Source organism: Corvus moneduloides, chromosome 10, assembly GCF_009650955.1.
Source record: "Corvus moneduloides isolate bCorMon1 chromosome 10, bCorMon1.pri, whole genome shotgun sequence".
Taxonomy (NCBI): domain Eukaryota; kingdom Metazoa; phylum Chordata; class Aves; order Passeriformes; family Corvidae; genus Corvus; species Corvus moneduloides.
This window is the reverse complement of record NC_045485.1, coordinates 200,504-222,351: the sequence shown is the minus strand read 5'-3', so window position 1 is coordinate 222,351 and position 21,848 is coordinate 200,504. Positions and strand designations below refer to the sequence as shown.

General features: G+C 44.1%; 1 non-coding gene and 1 pseudogene across 1 annotated transcript; one reads left to right on the top strand and one right to left on the bottom strand.

Annotated features, from left to right (window-relative positions):
- Positions 1 to 921: 921 nt before the first annotated feature.
- Positions 922 to 3,198, bottom strand: LOC116448869 (annotated as a pseudogene).
- An 18,168-nt stretch (positions 3,199 to 21,366) lies between these two features.
- TRNAQ-CUG lies at positions 21,367 to 21,438 on the top strand. Its single transcript has one exon. It is a non-coding gene; the product is annotated as a tRNA-Gln (tRNA).
- Positions 21,439 to 21,848: the final 410 nt, after the last annotated feature.

The following is a 21,848-nucleotide window of genomic DNA, read 5'->3' as shown; positions in this document are numbered from 1 at the left end:
CCCTGTACACCCAATACACAGAAAATACATAGTGGTTTTTTGTGTTTGTAGTACGGTGTCTTTATTACTTCTAGTCTAAGAGACAGTAAAATAGGTTTTAGTCACACAAACTGGAAGAGAAAATGCTGCTCAGATACAAGCAAGACCAGAACTGGCACTGAAATAAGCAGAGGGAAAATAAAGACAGGTCACATTTTGCTTTCCTGAACTCTCCATCTGGCAAGCCAGGAGAACGATCAGTCAGAAATATCAGGTTCAGTGAGTTATGAACAGTCCCCTCCCACAGCTTGCTTTTAGTCTACATTAGAGGGGTAAAAATTGAACAAAGCTACTGCAGGTATCTGGCAATGTTTCACTTTACCTTTTCCAGTTTGAACTGAGCAAGTTACTACTTTGTGCAAGAAGTCTTTGCTCTGAGAGGAAAAAAATGAGATGAAGTCTAGATTGGACCCAGTCTCTCACATCAGTAGGAAGGACACACCAGGGGACACATCTTCCCTCCAATCATAAGGTTTCAGCTTGTTTCTAAACTCATTCCTGAGTTTTTTGAGGGCTTTTTGGGGGTGGAGATGGTGGTGGAGGGAGTTCCAGGTTATCCCTTTTGCTTTGACAGAGAGGAAAACAAACTTCTTATTCCCATGCCAGAGATTTCATGTACTTAGGGAGATAAAAGTATAATGATTGGTGGGGGAGGATAAGAATTTCATAATCCGCTTTTGTAGTGTTCCTACACTGATTCAGGTCTACTCATTTGTTTGCAATGTCAGAGGTACAGCTATACTGTATTCTAACATGCTGAGTAAAAAGAGGTCAGATATTTTATGGATTTAAGAGCAAAGGATTGCTAAAATAGCAGATGTCTCTTTGAAAGGAATTTCACTTAATTCTTAGATTTTATTTAACTTTTTTACAAGGGGAACTCTCATGTTCTGTGCAGCTACAAGGAATCCATCACCTGGACAGTGGAAAAACAGCCACCTGCTTCCTAAGGAACCACTCATCAGTGCATCTCTTCAGGTTTTGCTTGAATTCCTGATTCCTCAAGCTGTAGATAGTTGTGGCAGCTGGTGAGGGGTCAGTAGCTCTGACCGAGGAAGCTGTGACCAGTCCGGAGAGATGGTCCCAAAAGGAATCGCCTTCCTGAGGCCCGGTGTCTTCCCTCAGCTGCTGGCAGGAGGGCCCATGCAGAAGCTGTCAGCGCTTTAGTGATTGTCAGCTCGTGATTTCAGCTCAGCTCTGCAGGGCAGCCTCCCAGGCAGCCAGACCAGGGAGAGAAGAGAGGCCCGTGTAGCTGGTTCCGCATGAAGTAGCTTTATTGCTGGTCTGTACTCCAAGCGAAGGGGAGACTTGGGATGTGCTCTCTCAGTTGCAGGGGCAGAGGGCTAGCTCTTATAGGGATACAGGGGGTGGGTGTCAGAGGGTAAAGGCCAATGGGTTACAAAAGATCTGCATAGGGTCTCCCAGAGGATTCTGGGTCTCTCTTCTTCTTGCCATAACTGCAAAGTTAGCTGCCTTCCCGGAGGGGGTCCTGCTGGGAGATTGCTCAATCTCCTCATCTCAGCAGACGTCCTTCCAGGGCAGTGGCTGGGCATACCCTACAGTAGATGATGGGGTTGAGCATTGGGGTGATAACTGCATAGGACAGGGAAACCATTTTCTTCATGCTGGCCTTGGGTTGCAGGTGGATGATGCCAGCTGTGCTGTACAAAAGAGCCACCACCAACAGGTGAGCTGCACACGTGGAAAAGGTTTGTCTCTGGCCCACAGCTGATGGTATCTGAAGAACAGCATGGATAATGCGAAGGTAAGAGATGGCTATCAGAGAAAAAGGAATCATCACTATTATGACAACAGCAATAACAATCAGTAGTTCAAACAAGGCTGTGTCTGCACACAGCAACGTTAACACAGGGAAAACATCACAAAAGAAATGATTGACCATGTTTCTCCCATAGAGGGGCAGAGAGAACAACCATGTGGTGAAGCACAAAGCCACAGGGGCACCAGACAGCCAAGACCCAAGGGTCATCCTGACGCAGCGATCCCTATTCATCATGGTGGCATATTGCAAAGGATGACATATTGCCACTTGCCCGTCATAAGCCATTGCACCCCAGAGGAAACACTCTCAAGTGAGAAAAAGGACAACGCAGATGAGCTACAACTCACAATGCACAAGCTCTGAAGGAAATAATTTTTTCCTCCACCAGCAGAATCATGAGCATCTTGGGGATAATGCTCAGCCTGTAGCAGATCTGTCAAGGCAAGGTTCACATGAGCATGTGTAGGACAGAGTCAGTGGTTGTGATCACAACAGTTAGAGAGTTCCCTATCAAGGTGGCCACAAATGTGATGCAAATCAGTGTGAAGAGCTGGACCGGCATCTTGCCATGAAAGGCAAACCCCAAAAGTGTAGATACAAAAATGCTACTAGCAAGGATTTTCTTGCTAGTTTCTAAGTCCATGAGAGACTTTTTTCTCTCACAGAAGAGGTAGCAGTTATGTAAACAACCAAACCACCTGCAACCTTGAAAAGTCTTGTTTATGGTACAGTAGAAAAATATTTTGACAATGGATGTTTTAGGATTTTAGCCAGTCACCCCCAAGGGGTGGCTGGTCCTTTGTCCAATTAGACTATGAAGAAAAAAGTCTTTAGCGGGGGGGAGGGGGGGTTCTGAGTGCAGGGGAGCCGGCCGAAGTCACGATATGAACACCGATATGATTTGAGTATCGTGCTCCTTTATTGTTTACCTACCCTTACATCTACTTTACAAAGATGATTCACGCCTTATTCCCACAGGACAGCCTCTAAGCAGCGGGGGAGCCGACCAGTGTATATTTTTTCCCAAGGCTGTTCAAGGCTGCCTGCTGCCAGGTGTCTTTCTGACCTATCTGCAGTCTGAGGCCCCTGCAAGGGTGCTTCTGCAGCAGCCCTGGGTTGCCCAGAGTCTCCTGGGGGATCATATGCCCCTGTTCCACAAGGAATCCCTCTAAAAAAATCTATAAAAGAGTTTGTATAATAATTAAATAAATCAATCTTGCTGCACAATTCCTGCCTGCTGGATCTTCTCTCCTCCTCCTCCCTATGGCTGCGGGACACGGTGATATACCCTAGGGCCTAGGCCCCTGGTAATACAAAAGTAAGAAGTGAATAGTGTTGGTTTGGTTACCCGGCTTCATTTCCTCAACAGGTCTCATCCCAAAAGGGAAAAAAGCAGACCACACTACAAAAGTATTAGCAGCTGGGGACAGACTTGTGGACTAAAATGCAAAATGGGCAGCAAAATGAGGTTTAAAACACGTCATGAAACTTGGGCTGGATATGACAGTGACCTCTGTGAAAAAAATCTCAGCTGGAGAACCTGTTCAAGATCATCTTTAACAGTAACAGGCTGGGATTTGTCTTCCTGAAATTAGGTGAACAGAAGACAGACATACAAATTTCAAATGACCATTCTGTGTTCATTTTATACAGAAAGAAATTGATGCCACCAAAGGGCAGCTCACCTTAGAGTGACAGAAGTATCTTTGATGAGACAGCAGAATTTCACTTTGGATGGGCTGGATTCCTCTCAGTTAACTTCAGCATCTAAATGTCTACAGACATCCAAGCGGGAGCTTAGATATCTTCATATCTTGGATACATATCTTCACTTCATATTTAATGATGAGAAAGATACCATAAGACAGATGCAGAATTTCTTTCCTTCTAACATGGATGTTCAAAGATGCAAGGATCGGTGGTATAATTATTAATGAAGTGAGTATGCAATATGCAAATACTAGATTTTTGGATACCTGGAATTGAAATTAATTTAATTTCTCGGGCCAGATGATATGGAGATCCTGTGGCTTTCTACCTGCTGGGTTGACTCTAGCAGAAGTGACCTACATATATTATTTCATTTTAACCCTGCAAAAGTAAAATCCAAACCTAAACAAGTTTAGGCTGCTAGAGGTGTTTGGTTGTTTGTTTTGTCAAATCATATAAAATCCATATTCTGAGTTTTTATATAAGATAAGCTCTGGGGAATAAAAAGATGCTCAGCATAGACACAGCTGCCCACATAAAAGTGGTCACCAGCATCTACACCTTGCTGCCTTTTTCTGGGAATTTGCCATCTCATCAGATCTGCTAAGAGAATTATTTTTCTGGGAAACTTCCTGGACTGTTTTAGCCAAAATATACTTGGCTGATTTTTGAAAGATACAGAAAGACAATAATAGAACCATAACTTTTTCTATATTTACACCATTGGGATTAAGATAATGTTGCCCACAAGACCTGGAGTTTAGTTTTACTCTAAGAGAACTAAGGATTAACATTTTCTTACAGGGTTCACATGTATGAGATAAAAATATATATATGTGCAACAAAAGTTCCAAACAAATAATGAAAATAAATTGCTTGGACTCTCATGAAAATATCTGTATGTCCAGTGGGATTTGGCTTCTATCCAGATGAAAGAGAACTCTTGCTTCCTACACAGCAGCTATACTGCATCATTAATAACGATAAAACAGCTTGAGATTTTGGAATCTGGGTTTTCAGGGTTTCTGAAAATGCCTTTTTCTTTTCCTTAACAATTACAAAATAGAAAATGAGGAGAAAGTATAGACACTGTGATTCATTTGTTCCACACATTTATCAGCAAAATAAGTAGCTAAAGTTGCCAAAGTTTTCTATAGACAATAGAAATAAGCAAGTGTACTGTCAGTATAATTAAAGTTTTTCCATCATAAACACTGAAAATAACATACTGATGCCAGAGATGTTTCTGTTGCTTTTGGATGAGTGAGTAATTCAGATGTAAAAATCCATATTGCTGGTGCTTAAAGGCGGAATAGATTTCTCTTGTAGAATCTAATAGCAGCTCCAGGCTCCAATCAGAAAAATAAACCATGGAAACACATATGTGTTTTGGTTTTGCCTTAGGAACCAACTAAGAATGAGGAACGGAAAATTAAATATTACCTTATGTTACAAAAAGTGGTGGAGTTTTGTCTCTGTCTTCAAGAGGAGAAATAATTGCTCCTCTTCAAGGAGCAATAATTCTAAAGGCGGAGAGGAAGAGAAATTATGAATAAAGAGAATGAAAGAAAAAAACCCCAACTCCCTTCATTTTCCTCTCTAAGAGGAAGCATCTCTTCTCTGATTCCAAAGGCTCCATAGCAAACTGGTGGGGCTATTTGAATTTTCATATGCTCCCAGTAGGATCCGGTCTCCAGACAGCAACTTGTTGGTATGATGAAATCGTATGTTACTTAATCTTTTTTTTATCAACGGTTTTAGAACATACTAGCAGTCTAAGTGTAGGATAGGCAAAATTCCCTTATTCCTTATGCATGTTGAGTTGTAAGTGATATAATTGTTAAGAGTAATAATAGGATATTCTTTAATGCTTTTTCTTACAGCTTACTAATCTTAGCTAAATATGGCAAGAAATAGTATAATAAATACTTGTCTTACAGACCTGGTTTTTTTTCCTGCTTTTGTCCAATTTATTCTGGGAATGGGAAATTTCTTTTGGTAGATGTCTGCTTGTCTGCTGCTCATCTGAAGCACTTCCCATGATGGCATAGAAATTCAGTTTAAAACACAGGCGAAAAACTAAGTGACATGAATTCAAGACTGAAATATTCAACACTGAATCAACTCCAGCAAAGTCAAGCTTTGTATCCTGGAAAAACAAGTCAAACTAGCGGTACAAAAGAAAACTCTTGTACCAGCTGGGAAATGTCACAGAGAAAACCCTAGTGTTCTCCTATTGTGAAAGGTTTGACTTGCACCCACCTCCCTGACTGTGCTCCAGGCAGGTCTGATGCTGCTTCTGCTCTGTCCTGAGCTCTGGCTTTCTCATTTGTGTGAATTCTCTCATTTGTGTAAATTCTCTCATTCCTGTGCATGCAAATGTCTGGTGGCCTGGCTTTGCTGGGTGCCAGGCTCTCACCCAGTGCTCTCTCACTCCAGCTCCTCAGGAGGACAGGACAGGGGGGAAAAAATGAGATGAAAAACCTCTGGGTCAACATAAAGACAGGGAGATCATTGACTGATTACCATGTAGGCAAACCAGACTGATTTGGGGAAAAATTAACTTACTTCCTTGCCAATCAAAATAAATTGGACGGTGAGAAACAAAACCAAAACTACATCACCTTCCCCCTACATTCCCTTTTTTCCTGGGCTCCATTTCATGGTATTTTTATTGATGATCTGGACAAGGGGATGGAGTGCGCCTTCAGTAAATCTGCAGGCAAAATTGGGGGGAGTGTGGATCTGCTGGAGGACAGGAAGGCTCTGCAGAAGGATGTGGACAGGCTGGATTGATGGGCTGAGGCCAGTGGTTTGAGACTCAACAAGACAAATGCTGGGTCCTGTGCTTATGTCACACCAAGTGCCTTGGAACACTCCCGGCTGGGGCAGAGTGGTTGGAAAGTGCCTGGAGAAGAAGGACTTGGGGATGCTGGCTGACAGCAGATGAACATGAGCCCAGGTGTGTCCGGGTGGGCAAGAAGGCCAATGGCACCTGGTCTGTACCAGCTACAGTGTGTCCAGCAGGACCAGGCCAGTGAGTGTCCTTGGGTACTGGTGAGGCCACACCTCCAGTCCTGGGGTCAGTTTTTGGTCCCTCATGACAAGAGAGACATTGAGGGGCTGGAACATGTCCAGGGAAGAGAATGAAGCTGTGGAAGGGTCTGGAACACCAGGAACAATTAAGGGGGGCTCGGCCTGGAGAAAAGGAGGCTCAGGGGGGACATTCTTGCTCTCCACAACTCCCTGATGTGAGACTGTAGCCAGGTGGGGGTCAGGCTCTGCTCCCAAGCATCAAGCAATAGGAGAAGAGCAACTGGCCTCAAGTTGTGCCAGGGGAGTTTTAGATTGGATATTAGCAAAAAATTCTTCACTGAAAGGGTTGTCATGCACTAGCACAGGCTGCACAGGGCAGTCACCATCCCTGGAGAGATTTAAAAGATGTGTGGATGTGACAGGTGGGGGCACGACTTACTGGTGACCTTGGCAGTGCTGGATTAATGGTTGGACTTGAAGATCTTAGAAGTTCTTTGGAACCTAAAGAATTCTATGATTCATTCCTGAAAGTTTTATCTCCTCCCTTTACTGACCAGTGGGGGATTGTGGTAAGTTCGTAACAGTTTGTCTTCGCTGTTTCTTCCTCCTTCCATTTTTCCCCTGCTCCAGTGTATGTCCTCTCTGGGGCAGCAGTCCTTCAGGATAAATCTGCTCCAGTGTGGGCTGTCTCCAGGCCACGGTTCTTTTGGGGAATGGTCCACGTAGAGGATTCAGGCAGGCAGAAGTGTCCCTGACAGGTCAGGGGCTGCAGCTGTGTGGTTGGACATGCCCATGCTCAACTCATCCAGCCCATATGCTGCTGGGCCTGGCAAGCTCCCAAGCTATGTGAGCATAACCCTAAAATTAGTTTTGCCTTGCTCTAGCTCTGCATTTCTGTAAGTACAACTGGTTGTTCTAGTTTTTGCTCTTTTGTCAAAATAAAACAATGAACACCTGTGGTTTCCTTTCATATTGAAATGATTTTGGTTTGTTTTGCAATAGCTGTGAACAGTTGCTCCATCATCCTCCCCTACAGTGTGTGATGCATATTTGCGCACACCTGGGTGTGGGTGGAAGTGTTTTGGTTGGCCACATAGGTATATTCCCTAAAGCATCTGGTTGGCAGTTTACAGGACAAAAGTGCATAAACTAATTAAGAATTATTATTTTTCAAATCTTCATGCTCTGTCTGAGCATGTTACAAAATGCAGTTATGAAAGCCAAAGCTCAAATGGAATTGCATCTGGTCAGGGATGTCAAAGACAAGGAGGGTTTCTGTACATATCCACATGACAAAAGGCACACACAGCGCATTGGTGAATGAGCTGGGGAACCTGATGATGCAGGACATGGAAAAGGCTGATACACTGAATGACTCCTTTGCCTTGGTCTTCGCTAGCAAGACCAGGCTTCAGGAATCCCAGGCCCTAGAAATCAGAGGGAGACTGGAGTAAGAATGGTGCATCCTTGGTGAAAGAAGATATGGCCAGGGAATAACAGACATAGGTAAATTATAGAATCAAAGAATTATAGAAGCATGGAATGGTTTGGGTCAGAAGGGACCTTAAAGATTATCTAGTTCCAATCCCCCTGTCCATGAACCTGCCCATGAACCCATGAGTGCTGAGGGCACTGGCTGATGTCATTGTCAGGCCATTCTCAATAATCTTTGAATAATCATAGTGACTGGGAGAGATGCCTGAGGATTAAAACAAAGCAAAAGACTCCTGTCTTTGAAAAGGGTAAGAGGCCTCAGAGAACTACAGGCTGGTCAGCCTCGCATTGGTCCCTGGGAAGGTGAGGGCGTACCTAAGTTACAAGCAGCCCCAATAAGAACTATCCTGTATGAAATAATTTCCTGTTTGTTCTCCAAATTTGTCCCCACGTGCACACACCCATAATAACTTTTATGCCACAGTCCTCCTTAGCTTGTATAGCATCTGGAAGATTGTTTCACATCCTGAAACACCTTTATGTTTTTTGGTGGCTGAGTCAGATGAATGAGATTGGTTGTGCTCTGTGTCTCATCACCGTTCCTCTCATCACTGAGTAACTGTTAGCCAGGTATCCTAACATAAAACACCACACTGCCATGCAGTATTAGATTTTCCTGAGTCCTTTTATGAAACTTTGGCTCCATAAAATGATCCCTCCTTGTGGGATGGGGTGGGGGGGGGTGGGGGGGCGGGGGCAGAATTGGAAGGGTAAAAATGCAAAAATGCAAAAAGATTTGAGTGGAAATATTTTAATCAGGGAAAAAGGGAGAAGAAAGCAAACAAAACAACTCAAAGTAAAACAAAATCAAGAAAAACAAATGATGTAAAAAACTCCCAACTGTTCATCACCAGTTGGTCTAAGCCCAATCAGTCTCTGAGCAAAGGTAGTCCCCCAAAAACTTTGGAATATCCCTTTGGTGTCTCAGCTGTTCCCCCTCCCATCTTCTTGCACACCCCCACCCTACTCACTGGTGGGGCAAACAATGTATAAGCACAGTTCAGCAATAATAACTACAATACTAATGTGTTATCAACACTATTTTTCATCAATGTGTCCAAACATTGGACCATGTGAGCTACTGTGAGACACTTAACTCTATACCAGCCCAAGCAAGTACAACGAAATGGGAAAATATACCCAGTGACTTTAATGATAAATAGATCTGTACGTGCTTTTTATTCTTTGATTCTTCTGCTGGAAGAATTCTTCTGTGCAGCTCTCCAGGTATTGGTTTAAAGTTAATTAGAATACATGGGATGCCAAACATAATGAACTGATTTTTGTTACGAGAACTTTCTGTTCTGATGGTTCCATACTTGGACTAAATTAAGTCATCACTGAAAGGGTTGTCCAGCCCTGGCACAGCTGCCCAGTAAAGTGGTGGAGTCATAATTCCTGGAGGGATTTAAAAGCCATGTGGATGTGGCACTTGGGGACATGGATTAGTGGCCTTGGCAGTGCTGGGGGAACAGGTGAACTCAAATATCTCAGAGGTAATTTCCGACCTAAACAATTCTATGATTCTATGGTTTATGCAGAAAATTATTTGAAAACCAAATGTTCCTTTTTAATTTTCAATGTCTCTTTCACAGTCTTGTTTTTCAGAGTATAAATAAGAAAGTTGAAAGTGGGTGTTAAGATGATCTATTGGATTGAAACTGGTCTATCAAAGCCTATCAAAGTTGATTAAAGCCTTAGTGCAGCACAAATCCAATAAGAATGGAAATTCACTGCTGAAATGACTGACTCCATTGGGCTCACAGAGGCTTAAACTTGCCAGGTAAATTAATCTACAAACACCAGAGGTTTATGTCCAAAAAGGAGACAGAAGAATCTCCTGTTACTTTATTCAAATAAAGGGAAAGGCCATGGGGCATTCCCCTGGGGTCTCCCAAATTGTTAGAGGATGCAGCCCCCTTTTTATCCCAATTTCCTGGCTACATTTCCCTCTCTCTTTCCCCATTGGCTGACGTACTTGAGAGGTACAGACTTCCCGAATTGCCTAATACAGACCCCGTCTAATGTATACCCTCCTTTTTCTTTTCCTATGGAATTTATGGTTCTTCCCATTGCTTCTTTCATCTATCAGTATCTATCTTTACCTATCACCAGACCCACACTTTGTTTGTAAAGACAAATCTATCTCATTCCTTTCAAACTGAAAAGTAGAATAGTGTTTATGCGAGGATAAATCCCACCACCCACACCCCAGATCCAAGCTGGGTACAGTCTTTGCAAAGGAAAGGGTTGCACAGCGGTCATATGGTCACATGCATATTGGTCATAACCCGTTGCTGAAAGCGTAAAAACTTTGCACAAGGTGACAGGAAAAACATAATAATGATACAGTGCTGTCTTGGGGTAATTTTATTATGCTACGCTATTCCTGATTGTCTGCTTTATGCCCAGAAATGGCTGCTCAAACTTTAAGGTGGGTCCGGGGGAGGGGCGGAAGCCTCGGAGCGCCTGAGTGGGCTTTGTTCAAAGACTCTCTCCCAGGCATGCTTGGTTGCTTTGTTGCTTAGCTAGCTCATTCTTTCTTGGTAACTTAAGCAAGGAGTTTCTTTTTTTTCACCTTTCCCTGGACTGCAGCAGCAATCCTTTGGCGCTTTTTGGTTTTTGTTTCTTGAACTGTAGCGGCTTGGTTTTGGGCTGAGATCACTGAGACGATTGACCGGGACCAACGGGAGCCTGTGGGAGCCGCTCCAGTCAGCCCAAGACCTCGGGAAAAGCTCAACCAACAAGAGAAAGGACACCAAAATTTACCAGCTTCATCTGTTGTGAGGAGGAGACCAATGCCAGAAGTTCAACAGGTTCCCATCTCTTTTCCCTGAGCTGCTGCATGAATTCTTTTTCTTTTCCTTCCCTGAGGCACAGGGGCTGGCCACCATTTTGCCCCCCTTTTGCCACATGGTCGGTCGTATTTTTTTCTTCCCCTGGCATTTTGAGTTGTTTGGTTCTGCTGTGGGTGTGTGGGTGTGTGTGGGTAAGGTTCTGAAAGTTCAATATCTAGCATTTATTCAATTCTTTTTCCCGTGCCGTGCAGGCACTTTGGATTGTCAATAAACAGGGGTTTTTTCACTTTCACCCACTGGCATTCATTTTTCTCATTGGCAAAAGGGATTACTGAAGCCCTTCTCTTTAGAGGAAACACTCATTCCAGAGCATTTTCTCTTAAATTTGTCTCTAAACCGAGACAAATGCCATTGAGAAAAACATTTTTTTCCTTTTCCAGGAAGTTCTTTAGCATCTTTGAGACAGTCACTGTGGGGTAACACACATAAACAAAAGCTACATAACCCAAACATATGTGGAGGACTGAAGCTGAGGGTGAACTTTCCTTACCAGTGTAATAACTGAACTCCTAGTCACTGTCATTAGATAATTAAATAAAGGCACCAGAAATGGTGAAATCTGGAAGTTGGGAATGCTGGAAAGTTCCAATAGAAGAAATTCAGTCACCACAGTATTGTGATAAATGAGTGAATGATGAATATTGTCTTTTGCATATAGGATTTTAACATCTATAAGTGATAATAATATACTATGTAAAAATAGTATTATATAATGATAATAAAATACTATGTAGAAATTGTGTTAAGGTAAAATGTAGTTAAGTAGAAACAAGATTAAGGTAAATTGTAACTTCAAAATAGTTGTAATATGTTAAGAAATGTAGTAATAAATACATGGTAATAAATGTCTTTTGAATTGAGAAACTACAGAGGTAGAAACCTGTTGGAGAATGGTTGAAGGATCAGGGACATGGATCATTGATAAAACCAGATCAATAAAAGAACTGTACAAGCAAAAGCCTGCAAGCAAAAGCCTACACAAGAAAATGCCTCCATGAGAAAATGCCTGCGTGAGAAACAGGCCTGAGAACCGAAAGGGAGTTTTAAGGAGGTACAGTCCTGTGCTGATAAAATGTACTGACCATGAGAAGGGAGGAAGATCTTTGATCTCTCAAGTCAAAACATAAATAATAGAAGCTTGCCAAATGTAGTCTTTTATCTAACCCAATTATGTAGAAGTAAGAATGCGCTTTTGAAAGTTTAAACTAAAGAACTGATAAGCATGTACTCTCACACTATATAAGTGCCTCTGTATTGCTAATAAATTAAGCTTGCTTTAGCAATCACATTGATTGTCTGCATGCCTTCCCCCGCCGAAAGTCAGCAGAAACCAAGACATCTTAAAGAAACAAAGAAGATGAACCGCATGCATCCCAGGAAGTCTGTTATCTCATCAAAACTCACACCTCCCAAAGAATCTGTCAACTACAAATTAGGTTGGAGACTGAGGAGGCACTGGAGCAGGGTGCCTGCCTTCAATTCTGGAGCTATCCAGAGGACCGGCGGCGGTGTGCTGGCGTGCACTGGCACAAGGGGGCAGAGACAGGAGGGGGGGAAAAGTTGAGTGAAGTGTAAATTACTTTCTGGGCTTAAGGACTATGTTTAAAGAAGTACTTAAGTTCACAGTAAAATTAATGGAGCCACGCCCCTAGCAGTAATGATAAGTGCTCCTGCGCTGTGATATGCCTTTGTTCTACTAATAAATGTTCAATAATATATTGCTAGAAATTTAGTTCTTGAATTCATTTTTTTCAGTTTGATTTTGCATTACCATTCGATCAGCAGAAGGAGATTACCAAAATGAAAAAAAAAAATTGTGAATTTGTGAAATCAAAATATAAAACTTTTGGAAAACAGGCAAGTGTACCACAGCCGTATACCAGGCAGAGAATTTCCTGTAGGGTCAGGAAAGTAAAGTTTCCACTTGAAACCTAAGTGGTATGTACCAAAAGGTTAACCACAAGTAATATTGTAACAAGATGTGCAGGTAAAGCAAGCAAGATAGCAAAGCAAGCAAGATAGGAAAGCAAGCAAGATAGCATGCGCCATCAAAAGCAAGATAGCAAGTTTGAATGGAACTTGGAAACTGCAAAATCAGTTAAAACAAGTTAGACTGAAAAACAAAAAGCACAGGGCATACATTGAAGACAGAGGTAAAAAGTTCAAACATGAGGAAGACTACAGAAGCCTTCATCAAAAGACTGCCAGAAGACTGATGGCCACCACAGAAGGAACTGACGCATGCACAGAAGCAACAAACTGTTGTAAAAGCATGACACAGTTTTATGTAAATATGAGTATGCTAGTGATATGTTGTAATTGTGATGTTGCACAGAAGGACTTATAAAATGTAACCAAAGGCTAAAGAAGATTTGAGTGAGTTTTTGGCTGAGAGATCCCCCTCACTCCCAGCACTGAATAAACAAATGCCTGCTCTGTAGCCAAGTCGACTACAGAGTTTTATTTTCTTGCCTAGTTTTGGGCATCACACTATACAAGTCACTGGTTAGAAGTCCCTGGGACAACTCTGTGTGTGGTCATGTATGTCTGAGAAAGGCGAGGGTGCTCCAGAGAGAATGCTGGTTGAATAGTGATCTCAGTGTAGACAATCTCTGCCCTCAGTCTCTTGCCCATTAGCCTGATAGGAATGTAATTTTATAATGTTCATTTCCCATAGAGTGATAAAAGTTACCATTTTATCCCCAGCCCCACACATACTCAATGTAGCAATTTACACAATTTTTACTTATCATTCCTAGATAATGCAAAAGGGTTAAATGGAATCACTTGTAGACTGAAAAATAACATGAGCATACCACAGCAAGGAGGGCCTAGGATGCATCGCCTCCACATGGTGCTCCTTCTCTGTGAATGATGATTGTACAGGCATTTTTGTTACTGAAGGTCCATGAATAATACCTTAACTCAGCCCAAGAAGTCTGCTCCTATTCTTTGTTCCATTTGTGCACCCAACTACCCTTACTGACACCAATGTCCACGATCATGATTTATGTATGTTTATTTATTGCTTTTAGAGAGCCATTTGTGATTGCTCATAAATAGGTATTATAAGGTTTCCAGAGGAATACACTTTTAACTGCCTTTGTGAACGTGACTGTTGGGGAGGATGAAAGTTTGGTAAGAAAGTTTCACAGGTATGTAGGCTTGGCAGAAAGATCTCTGAATGTAGAAACTGAGGATGAGATAGAAATGAAAGCAAGTTTTGATATAGAGTAAAAGATGTTTTGCAGAAACACTGAGCACTGAATAACTGAGAAGGCAAAGGTTGGAGATGAGTTGGAAGGAGATTTTTATGATTAGGGCAAAGGTATGTGACTACAAACAAAGACATGTTTTTCACCAAGTAAATAAGTCTCAAGAAGAGCATAAGTAAATAGAAAACATGTTTTTACCAAAAAGAGAGATATTGCAGGCAAACAAGAAATGTCGATGTAGCAAGAAGAAGAGAGGTCTGAGAATTTCCCATTGTAAGCTTAAATTGTAACTTACTCTTGTGATTGGATAATAATGACTATAATATGGTGATGGTAGTAGCTATGATAGGCTATAGGCAAATGTAAAGGTATTGTGTGTGGTGCTTATTGGTTGTTATGTGTTAAGATACTCAGCAAAGAAAAGTATAAAATGTTTTGTAACTTGAACAGAAAGCGGCTTCAGGTATGCCTACAGCTGGAGCTGGCAGCTGTAGGGCTGGCTCTGGATACCCGCTCCCTGAAATGCTGTAACTTCACCTATTCAATAAACAGCTTTCAAGAGAGCTGCCTGAAGTCCAGACATCCTTCATAGACACTTCTCCTATACATGACCAGGGTTTTATTTTGCCCAGTGAGTTAAAAAACTCCATCAAGGAGTAGTGGGAAGTTCTGATCCAGCTAAAGCAGATTTAAACAACCAATACAATAAAAGCAAAGCAGTGGAGGACGGATATCTGGTAAAATAAAAACTTTATTTTGAACTTGGCATTAGTGTTTTCATTTTATTTTTATTTTTTTAGCATCATTAGAATATTTTCGGTGTATTTTTTCCCTTTAAGGAAAGCAATTTTCAAATAATAATAAAAAAGGCCTTTCAAGAAGCAGAGGTAGGTTCATTTTGAAAATGAATCACAGAATATCTTAAGTCAGAAGATAGCCATAAGGATTATCAAGTCCAACTCCTGCTCCTTGCTGAATGACCTAAAATGACTAGAGCATTGTCTAGCTGTTACTGGAGCTCTGGCAGCCTTGGTGCCATGACCTGGGGAGCCTGCTCAGTGCCTGACCACCCTCTGGGGGGAGAACCTTTTCCTGATATCCGACCTAACCCTCCCCTGGCACAACTCCAGCCATTTCCTTGGCTCTTGTCACTGGTCACAGATATCAGCACCTCCCTGTCCACTGCACGCTTTGAGGAAGGTGCAGAGTGCCACAAGCTCTGCTCTCAGTCTCCTCCAGGCTGAACAAGACAAGTGCTCTTAGCCACCCCTTGTGTGGCTTCTCCAGACCCTTCACCATCTACATGTCCCCCTTTTGGCTGCTCTCTGACAGCTTTAGATGCCTCCTGGCTGCCAGGGCACTGCTGGATCATGCTCAAGATTCCATTAACCCAACCCCCAGATCTCTTTCCACAGGACTGCTCTCCAGACTCTAATCCCCGAGGATTACCTTGCTCCAGGTGGAGAACCCTGAATTGTTGTTGAATGTCATCCAGTTGGTGGTTGTCCAGCTCTCTGGTCTATCCAGATCTATTTGTAAGGTCTCTCTGTCTTGAGGGACTCCACAGCTCCTGATTCACTATGAACAAAACACCCACATACTCATCTGAAAAAAAGGCTAGGATAAAATACTTAGTTTTTCTACAATCATTTAGGGAGAAAGAAACAAGCAAATAGTCACCTCATTTGCTCACATTTTGCTGATTTATTTATTTATCTTTCCCTTTATGACTCCATATTTTCTTGGTGATTTTGTTATTAATTAAAAAAATATCTTAGGCCCTTCTCTAAGAAAGAGGCATTCAGATAGAGGTAATCAATGCAAACTGTGTAATTAAGTATTAAAACAACCATATCATGTCTGGCTTTGAAAGTATGGAATGCATAAATCTACCTTTTACCTAGTGAAGATTAATCTGCAACCACTGGAGAGAAATAGATATTTTCTTCACATTTATCTCATGGATGAGGTAAATCATTCTTTTGGAATTCCTCTGTAATTGCTCTCTGTAATGACGACTAATAGTCAACAATTAATTGAAATATAAATGGCTACTTCTTAAGTAGCCATTTTAAGTTCTGATTTTAATCAGAACACAGGAATACCTCCAAAGTGGAAGGATTATACCGGCTCAGAAAGAAACAGACAGCAATAGGTAAAGGGTAGCAATGCTGACAACAAAACTTTGTTGCTGGTCACTTCTAATACCATTGAATCATAGAATCACAGATTGGTTTGGGTGGGAAGGGACCTTAAAGGTCATCCCATGCCACCACCTGCCATGGGCAGGGACACCTTCCACTATCCCAGGTTGCTCCAAGCCCCATCCAACCTGGCCTTGAACACTTCCAGGGATGGGGCAGCCACAGCTTCTCTGGGCAACCTGTGTGAGGACTTCACCACCCTTATAGTAAAGGATTTCTTCCTTGTATCTAATATAAACTTAATCTTCTTCAGCTAAAGACAATCTCCCCTTGTTCTGTCACTCCAGACCATTATCTGAAGTCCCTCTTAAGCTCTCCTATAGCTCCTTTAGGCACTGTAAGGGACTCTAAGGACTCCCCTGGGTCTTCTCTACTCCAGCTTGAACAGCCCCAGCTCTCCCAGCTTGTCTCCAGAGCAGAGGAGCTCCAGCCCAGGGATCAACTTAGTGGCCTCCTTTGGACTTGTTCCAATAGGTCAATGTCTTACTTTCTTGGAAGCCCTCTGTTGTATAGGAAGTCTGTTGTCCCCTTCCTACAGGCTCCACACAGCATCAGCTTCTTAGGCTGGCTCTGAGTTACTACTGAAGATTTAAACAAGAAAATCACCTGGAGAAAAGCAGGGGATGGATTCCTTGGAACACTTGCTATGCTGATCCCATTTAAACCCTGATAAACTATTAATGCTGTTCAAGTAAGTCTTGGCCTCAGGGTAGGGAGTCTGAACCTGTTCCTGCTGGGGTGACTTTTATCTCTTGCAATGCTTTCCCACTACTGTAGGTCATTAAGTAATAAAAAAGTTACAACTTTAAACTGCAGCACAGGTAATGTCTGAGATTATGATATTTGAGCCCCCATAGGGGACCCACACTGGAGCAGGAGGGGGAAAGTGTAAAGAGGAAAGAGCTGCAGAGGCAAACTGTTATGAATTGATTGCAACCCCCCATTCCTCTTACCCTGTGAACAGCCTGGGGCTGGGAGGAGGTAGAAGATATGGAAAGAGTAAAGTATATATGCAGGAGTGAAGTTGAGCCTGGGAAGAATAAGGAGGGTTGGGGGAAGGTGTTTTAGTTGTGTCTATTTTTCACCATCCAATCTATTTTGATTGGCAAGGAAGTAAGTTAATTTTTCCCCAAATCAGTGGGGTTTAGGTTTACCTGTGATGGTCAATGATCTCCCTGTCTTTATGTTGACCCATGAGGTTTTTCATCTCATTTTTTTCCCCTGTCCTGACCTCCTGAGGAGCTGGAGTGAGAGAGCACTGGGTGAGAGCCTGGCACCCAGCAAAGTCAGGCCACCAGACATTTGCATGCACAGGAATGAGAGAATTTACACAAATGAGAGAATTCACACAAATGAGAAAGCCAGAGCTCAGGACAGAGCAGAAGCAGCATCAGACCTGCCTGGAGCACAGTCAGGGAGGTGGGTGCAAGTCAAACCTTTCACAATAGGAGAACACTAGGGTTTTCTCTGTGACATTTCCCAGCTGGTACAAGAGTTTTCTTTTGTACCGCTAGTTTGACTTGTTTTTCCAGGATACAAAGCTTGACTTTGCTGGAGTTGATTCAGTGTTGAATATTTCAGTCTTGAATTCATGTCACTTAGTTTTTCGCCTGTGTTTTAAACTGAATTTCTATGCCATCATGGGAAGTGCTTCAGATGAGCAGCAGACAAGCAGACATCTACCAAAAGAAATTTCCCATTTCTAGAATAAATTGGATAAAAGCAGGGAAAAAAAACCCAGGTCTGTAAGACAAGTATTTGTTATACTATTTCTTGCAATATTTAGGGTTACATAATTGGTATCATATTGCAATGCTCTATATTCTTAACATCACTGCTAAGTATTTGGTCCAATTTTCAAAAGCATAAATGGGAGCCATATCATCAGCCATTGGGATTGACAGTTTACAGCAAGCTGTGACTGCATTTTGCAAACAGGAGCATAATTCCGCACAAACACTTTTGACAACTTGCCAGCATGCTGTCAGACCACCACCAGAAGAATCCAGTCACTGGATAGATGCTCTTTCTTGATTGCCGTATTAAATGTGTAAAAAATTATACACTTCAGAGGGTTTGGGCAGAACCAGTTATCACTGGCAAGGGTCTAAAATCCTGTAAAGAGTTCATTCAGAAAGCTTAACCTGTCTAGTGACACTGAACTGTGCCATAAATCAAATCCCTCCTGATGGGAAAGAATTTTCTAAAAGTCCTTGCAAGGAGTTTCAAAGATAAACCAAGACTTTTCCTTGAGTTTCAATGCTGCCGGATAGTTGTTTATTAAGTCTTATCAGAGGAACAGAGCCACTAGCATTACCCAGATACAACATAGAGCCCTGAAAGCGGGAGTGAAGTCTAATTATGAAGATTTACACGGCCTTTTAAAGATAATTTAACCAATAGTTACTAAAAATGTACATTATTTTCACTTTCCTACCAATTATTCAGTAACATGGGCAGGAACTGCAGAATTCTCTATCCAATCATTCCAAACTACTTTTACTGCCGAACATGGAGTAGTAGAAGAAAGAGAAGAAGGTTTAGAGAAAAACAACAATCCTCCATTTTGATATTTTTTACTCTTATCTTACTACAAAGATAAGCCTAAAACCTCTAAATTTTTCACCCTGTGACAATCTTACATAGCAGTCTATCACCTAATTCACACCACTGTATTTTCTAGTTCCTGTCTGATCGTTGGTAATTTTTTCCAAGGTTGGAGGTTAAAACAGTGTTGTTCAGCGGGGTAAGAACCCTTAAAAACAGGCAGAGAAATATTCTTGGCACTGTGGGTTCCTACATCTAGGAATGACAAAAGTGTGTCCAGGGATGGACAGAGAGGAAGGGAGGGAGGAAGGGCCGGCAGTGCCAGGCAGCATCAGGCCGGACTGGGGGTGGTGACAGTTAAACCTGGCAGGAGCAGAGTGGCGCAGTGGGAGAGTGCCGGGACCATAACCCAGAGGTTGATGAATTGAAAACATCCTCTGCTAGAGCATTCTTTCACCAGTGCTGCTTTCCCAACAACTTTTACCCTGCTGGGCTTGAGCTCTCTGGGCACCCTCTGGCCCTGACACCTGGCGTGGTCCAAGGTGGCTGTGGAGCAATAGGCACAGCTCCCCCCATGAGGCCCTGCGTATTATGGGCACACAGGTCTTCCTCCCTCCCCTGCAGGCAGCTCAATCCCCAGCTTCCCAGGCACAGGAGGGCACCTCCAGGGCCATGCAGGGGCAGAGGAGGCTCAGGCTGCTCTGCGTGTACGAAAGACCAGTGTGCTCAGCTCAAAGACCTGGGAGCTTTCTCCGTCCTCGTCTGTTTGCTGCCGTGACCATTTGTAGGGTGATCCAGGATCAGGGCCAAGCAGGTATTCCCAAGGGACACTGTATTGGCTAGAGATGGCTGGGTGTTGGGAGTGGAGGAGACACAGGGTACTGTGGGCACCGTCTCTCTTGGAAAACCTTTAGCGGTTGGCCTGCCCAGGACACAGCTGGTTCCTGCTGCCACCACAACTCTGAAACATCTGTGAAGCTCGTGGCACCCTCAGCACCATTGCTGGAGCACGTGAATATTCCGGATGGCGCTCCATCCTACAGAATAGCCATGGCACTGGTTTCCTGAAAGGCCTGGGGACCACGGAGGATTCCCCAGTGAAACAGAACTTGTGTTCTACAACTGGGGGGGCTCCATTAGGAGCACCCAGCAGCATGAGTTGGCCGAGCCCAAGTGTGAGAGCCAGAGGAGCGCAGGCACATGCCAGGAGCTGGAGCTGCGGTGTGTGAAGGGGGAGGGAGGTGTGGAAGGAGGGGGCAGCCAGTGTGAGAGGTGCAGGAGCTGGAGCCAGGCCAGGGTGTGAGGTGGCAGTGTGGGAGGCAGTGCCCGTGGGCACTGGAGGAGCAGGAGGCAGCGCAGGCTGCGGGTGGCAGGAGCGGGAAGCAGCAGCGCTGCAGGAGCCTTGCGGGGTAGTGCTTGGCAGAGCTGCCCTCCAAGCAGGTGAGCAGGGCTCGGTCATTCCTGGCCAAGGCAGACCAGCTTTTCTTCAGCCTGGCTCCACACTGCCCGGCCTCTCCTGCTCCCGAACAGCATGGTTTCTTTCCTCTGCAAGTTCTGCTCACACAGAGCAGCTGAGCTCCTGCTCCTGCTCCCCTCAGCCAGGCCTCCTGCTCGGCACTCCCGGCACCTCCCAGCCCAGCAGGCACAGACTGGCTTTGAGCCAGGTCGTCCTTGGCAAAAGCAGACTGCGGGAGCTGCTCTGGATCCTGCAGAGACTCCCAGAGAGCAAATGAGCTGCTGCAGCCAGGTGTGCAGAGATCTTGGTGGTTCTCCATGCCTGGGCATCACGCTGGGGTTGCAACAGGGCTCAGGCACTGAGCCGCCTAGCTTCTTGCTTTGTCTCCAGCGCTGCTTTGAGCAGGCATTTGGACTTGTGTCCTCCTGGGATGCCTTGCAGTGAAGTTCCTTCCGAGAAGGAAGAGTTCCCAGAGAGGGCTCTGCCCTCGTTGCTCTCCACCATGGGCAGTGAGTGAACCTCTACCCCACAGGAACTGGAGCTCAGTCGTTGCTCAGCCCTTGGTGTCTCACCTGTCCTTTCTGCTTGCCTCTCCAGCCCCTTTCCTGGGTTCCGCAGAGGGTCTTTCTTTACCTTTTGTAGAGACGGGGCAATGTTTCCCTCTTATTAGTCCTTAAGGAGCGGGGCTGGTTTGGGCTGGAGAAGAGAAGGCAAGGGGGCTTCTGCTGGGTGAAGGTGACTTGCCAAGGCCTGCCCTGAGTCCGAAAGAGCTTGCTGCAATTTGGGAAAGACAAGATTGTGTGAGGTTTTGAGCCTGGCACTTGTAAGAGAGGCCACGCCGGGCCAGCAGAAGAAGCTGTGCTGCTGCCCTGAAGGGTGGCGCGATTAGAGAGTGCCTGGAGGCCCTGCAGGAAGGCTGCACTTGGTGATGGATGTCCAAGGCGATGGAGAGACAGCCAGCCTCAGCCAGGGGCATAAGGCTGAGCAAGGCTGGGCACAGGAGCCAGAGGTCACCTATGCACGAGGTCCCATGGTGTAATGGTGAGCACTCTGGACTCTGAATCCAGTGATCTGAGTTCAAATCTCAGTGGGACCTTGGCTTTTTTCTTCCCTCAGCATGCTGACACCCTCACAGCTCTACTCTGCTCCTGGTTCACTTGTGGAATGCTCTCTGATGAATCACACAGCAGCTGAGGTGGAGATCACCCACTCAAAGTGGGTCAGGCACAGGAGGCAGCTCTGGGACTCTCTGCTTGTATGTTGGACAAATCCAATAACAGGAGACTGGGCTACACTCTTTGGGCAGCTGTTTCCACGTTGGACCATTCCCACAGTAACACCAGGTTACTCTGTGTGGCATTACTTGTATGCCCACCTTTGTCCTTTGTCCTGCTCCTTTCTTGCTCCTTTCCTCTGCGGCTTTTCCTCCCTCCCTGCCAATTTCGTTCTATTGCTCTGCAGTCAGTGCAAGGAGCTCTACCAACACTGGGCAGTGCCCCATCATTG